This window comes from Apium graveolens, chromosome 5, assembly GCF_009905375.1.
Source record: "Apium graveolens cultivar Ventura chromosome 5, ASM990537v1, whole genome shotgun sequence".
Lineage (NCBI taxonomy): Eukaryota > Viridiplantae > Streptophyta > Magnoliopsida > Apiales > Apiaceae > Apium > Apium graveolens.
Genome location: NC_133651.1, coordinates 282,871,118 through 282,876,570, shown reverse-complemented (window position 1 = coordinate 282,876,570; position 5,453 = coordinate 282,871,118). Strand labels below are relative to the sequence as shown.

Genomic DNA, 5,453 nt, shown 5'->3' with positions numbered 1-5,453 from the left:
TTTAAGCTTTGGAGGTAACTTATGTTGCAGCACAACACTGCATTCCTCCATAAGAGCAACGGTCTCTAAGTCATCGAGCTTCACTTTCTGGGAGAATACCATTCATAAACTTTGCATAGCTAGGCATCTGTTCAAGAGCTTCAGTAAAAGGTATGTTGATGTGAAGTTTCTTGAACACCTCCAGAAACTTAGCAAATTGCTTATCCAACTTCTACTTCTGCAGCCTCTTAGGAAAAGGAGCTGGAGGATAGACCTGTTTCTCCCCTGTATTACCCTCAGGAGGAGTGTGTTCCATATTTTTCTTCCTTGATTCCACCTCGGCATCCTTCTGCACCACTTTTTCAGCTACAATCTCATTTTCTGGAATTGGCAAGGGTGCATACACACCTGCATTCTGGAGAGAGTTTTCATACTCTTTGTCTTGTTGAATTTGGGGGCTTGCGACCTTTTTGGATCTCAAGGTGATGGCGTTCACCTGTTCATTAACTTACCTCTTGCCTGGATTGGCTTCTGTATTACTACAAAGCGTTCTTGATGGTCGATTCAATAAGGCGTAAGCAATTTGCCCTATTTGGTTCTCCAGAGTCTTGATAGAATCAGCCTGGTTTTTGCACATAATCCTCAACTCCTCCAATTTAGATTTTTCATTCGAAGATTGACCTGCACCTGCATGAGTTTGTTGTTGCATTCTCATTGGCTGAAACTGTTGCCTTGGTGCAAATTACTGCTGAAAATTAGGAGGATTGAATTGCTTATTCCCAAACTTCTAGAATGGTTGTTGTATCACATTCTGATTATTGCTCCATCTGAAGTTAGGATGATTCCAGTTGTCAGGATGTTAAGTGTCTGGAACCAGTTGCTGCGATCTCTGAAAGTTGCTCACAAACTGAGCTGATTCACTAGATATAGCGTATTGCTCCATCGCATGTGAACCTGCATACAACTCACAAACACTCGTTATCTGATTAACACCATAGTTAGCCAGAGAATCGATCTTCATAGACAACACCTTTAGTTGAGCAATGATAGCCGTAGCTTTATCCTCTTCAAGAACTCCTGCTACCTTGCCCTGTGGTAATCTCTGGGTTGGATACTGATATTCATTAGTAGCCATCAGTCCAACATAAGCTTCCTCATAGCTCTTTGCCCATAATGCTCCTCCTGATGCTACATCAAGCATGGGTCTAGACTGTGCTCCCAACCCATTATTAAAATAATTGATAATCATCCAATCAGGCATGCCATGATGAGGACACTTCCTAAGCATCTCCTTGTAGCTCTCCCAAGCTTCACATAGAGTTTTCCCGATTGCTACGCAAATTGAGTAAGAGCATTCCTGAGTGCAGCAGGTTTCGCCATAGGGAAGAATTTAGTAAGAAACTTCTGAGCAAAATCTTCCCAAGTAGTAATTGAACCAGCTGGTAGAGAGTGTAACCAGCTCTTAGCGTTATCCCTCAGAGAGAATGGGAAAAGCCTCAGCTTTATAGCATCTTCAGAAACATTGTTGAACTTGAAAGTGTCGCGGATCTCGATGAAATCCCTAATGTGCATATTTGGATCTTCCGTTGGTGAACCCCCAAACTGGACTAAATTTTGTACCATCTGAATTATGCCAGGTTTGATCTCAAAGGTATTAGCTGCGATCGCTGGCCTGACGATGCTAGATTGAATTTCATTGATTTTCAGTTGAGAATAATCCATCAAAGCTTTCGTTGTTACTGCTGGATCTCCCATTATAATGAAAACTAGAGTACCTGAAATACACGACTAAAGTAAACCTTGTAAGTCAGAGAGTCCAAGTCAATGAACTTTAATGACCACTGATGTCAAGCACATAAACTAAAAATTAACACCGAGTCCCCGGCAGCGATGCCAAAAACTTGTTAAGGCGAAAACACGCGCTAAAATTACACGCAAGTATACGCGTTCGCAAGTAGTATAAGATATAAATCAGATTCATTCCCACAGAGACTCTTTTTAGTTAACTTAAGATTATGCACCTATGCAACAATAGTATGGTTATCGCTCAATGCTAAGACAATAAAAAGTTGAGATGTTTATAACTAAGATTAAACTAACATGCAATTAACTAAGAATAAAAGTGATTGAATTAAATATATGAGATAAACATGGGATTCTAACTTCATTACTACTTCAGTCAAAGTCATTGTTCTTAACCTTAGCATCTGATGGTGATGACAACTAATCAGATAACACGAAACTAGTAAACGCCAACTTTCATTGCACGAATACCCTATACCAGACATCCAAAAAAGAGATAGAAGCTGAATAGATACCAAATATGTTGAGACCCTATATGTCTATAGAATTTGACAATATAAAGGTTTAATGAACAAGTTATTGTTAGTGTTTGTGCCCTAGAGACAACACTATTATGTTTATATTATGAAACATTTGGATTATTAATTCTGATTATATGGATTATTCTTTAGTAATTTATTATATCTTTATTTTTTGCAATAAGATGTTAGATTAATAAATGTCCTTGGAATATGATATGTAATTTTATATCTCTAAGTACGTGACTTAGAAATGAGATTATGAGAATAGTATCGATATTCCTAAAGATCCCTAGTCGAGTATTATTATTAAGGGATAATAATAATGCATTAAGACTAGTGTGAATGTTGACTGATGATCACATATTATTGATCATAGGTATAGTGATACTAAAGTCAAAACACAGGCACATGTATTATATACATGGTACTGAAAGACCCAATGTGAGATTCTACATGTCTATTGTGTCATAAGTAATTCTCACAGTGATAATGATGTATTGGTCCTTAGACTTGAAATCGTTATATTTCTATATGAGAAATAATATACTTTGGTTGCATTAAAAGTTACCTTTGACCGTGATAGGGATAAATAAATCCTGATTACATAATTAAATATTACAGTTTGGGCTGCAAGGCCCAATAAGAAGATGTATGATATTCAGACCAGAAAGGTTAACATGTTGATCAGGCCTGATAGACCAGGTCAGGCCTGATGGAACAAAGAAGGCCCAAAAACTTAGTATATTATTAATTAATTTCGTAATTAATTAATAAGAGAAAAATCAGCTATTGAGAAGAGTCCCGATAAGGATATAAATCCTTGCAGATTAGCCTCAAGGGGACCTAAAAGGATAAGGAATCAGTTTCCTACTATCTAGGACTCCAAATTCCATTCTAATTATGAGACTTGCCCACCAAGTCTCCTATTCCAAGTCCAATTCAAGGACCCCCACATCTATATAAGGGGCCTCACCCCACAAATCAGAACTACATTTTTTGACTTGATCATTGGCAATCAGCAAGGTACGTAGGCATCTTGTTAAGGCAGATTGAGTCACGAAACACAAGAACAGTCAAATCGAGCCTTGAAGCTCACGTTCCTTAGTACTAAATACAGCAATTATATATATTAGTTTTTAATCCATAACATTTGGCGCCGTCTGTGGGAAGAGCACAACAACAACCATGGTGAGAACACGGTGAACAATTAGAGCTCTGGAGGAAGGAACATCATCGGGGACAACCCAGGTGATTTCGTCAACCGTGGAGATACCTCCCCACTCAACTTATGCATCTACTCAAGCGGAAGGCCAGATAGGGGCAACTCAACCTCAGCTACAAGGGACGACTCCCCCGACTATTCAAGGTACGAATCCTCAAGTTCAACAAGTACATGTACCTGTGAATTCTCGACCTGTCGGGTATGAATATTCAACTGTTGTTACTACTAACCCCCCTTATGGGATGCCCCTTTACCCCGAGGTTGGAGGAAGTGGACATGTTGGGCAAAGTGAAGCACGAGGGCAATCACCCCCCTATATACGAGGTTTGGCTCCTATCCCCGAGGATCGGGAATTTTCTGGTCCTTACACTGAGAGAGACTCCAAATCTTCGGATGATGAAGTGGCACCAAGAAGGAGGCGTCCTGGCAAAGAGCCGATGGCTGATGGAAAACAACACCCCCAAAGCACCCAAGGGGCGAATCCCCAAGAAGTGCAGGAAAGGATCAGGGCTCATGAGGCTGAGATCCAAAGGCTGAGGCGCGATTTGGAGGCGCACCAGACCACCAGATCCCAGATACCCCCTAGGGGGAGAAATTCTCCTCCTGTCATAGACCTGGATGGTCCGGTGCGGAGAAGGGCTGTTGTCCCAAGGACTGATCCAAGCAATCTTCTTCCCCTTGGAGATCCTGATGATCCTACTCTGCCCTTCACTGAAGAAATAATGAATGCCCATATCTCAAAGAAGTTCAAGATGCCAACTATCAAAGCCTATGATGGCACGGGAGATCGCGCTAATCATGTTAGAACGTTCTCTAATGCACTGCTGCTGCAACCCGTGAATGACGCTATTAAGTGTCGGGCCTTCTCTCAAACCCTGTCGGGTATGGCTCAGAGGTGGTATAGTCGCTTGCCCTTAAACTCCATTGGGTCGTTCAGAGAGTTAAGTCAGGCTTTTATTAAGTAGTTCATCAGTGGAAGAGTCCATGAGAAAAGTTCAGCATCTCTTATGAGTATTGTGCAGGGAGCAAAGGAATCCTTGAGAGATTACCTGAATCGTTTCACAAAGGAGGCTTTAAAAGTCCCAGACCTTGATGATAAGGTAGCCATGATAGCGCTGCAACAAGGAACTAGGGATAAGTTTTTTAAGATGTCCTTGGCCAAACACCCCCCTGAAAGCATGTTGCAGCTCCAGGAAAGGGCAGGGAAGTATATCAAAGTTGAAGAAAGCATGAGGAAGACCGTAGTAAGTAATGAGCCCACTGGAGGCAAGAAGCGAAAAACTGATCTGGAGTATATCGCTAAGGACAAGTATCCTAGAACCAAGCAAAACCCTGATTCAACCCCCAAGAAGGGAGGCCCTGGGCAAAAGTTCACCGAATACGCTAAGTTGAATGCTCCTTGAAGCCAGATCTTGATGGAAATCGAGAAAGATCGAGATATTCGTTGGCCTAAACCCCTGAAGGCTGATCCTGCCAAGCTAGACAAAAGCAAATATTGCATATTTCACAAAGATGTTGGTCACGACACCGATGAGTGTAGGCAGCTGAAAGATGAAATTGAGTTCCTCATTCGAAAAGGAAGATTGAACAAATACACTAGAGAAGGAGGGGACAGGAATAATAATGGAAGGAAGAACTTTGAGGATCATAGGAGGGACCAAGACGATCATGGGCGAAACCTCCAGCCTAGAGGACCGGTTATAAACACAATTTATGGAGGGCCGAGGGCCTGTGATAAAAACGATCTTTGGAGGTCCAACTGCTGCTGGATTATCTAAAAACTCCAGAAAAGCATATACTAGAGAGGTTATGCATATTGTTGGAGAAGCCCTGAAAAGGGCCAGGACAGAAGTAACATTGGCTTTGGATGATTCTGACCTAGAGGGTGTGAAGTTTCCTCATGACGACCCGCTGGTCATAACACCGGT

At 41.5% G+C, this 5,453-nt stretch overlaps 1 non-coding gene across 1 annotated transcript; it reads left to right on the top strand.

The window, feature by feature from the left end:
* Positions 1–1,238: 1,238 nt before the first annotated feature.
* LOC141663265 (small nucleolar RNA R71) lies at positions 1,239–1,344 on the top strand. Its single transcript, XR_012551343.1, has one exon. It is a non-coding gene; the product is annotated as a small nucleolar RNA R71 (small nucleolar RNA).
* The last annotated feature ends 4,109 nt before the right edge of the window (positions 1,345–5,453 follow it).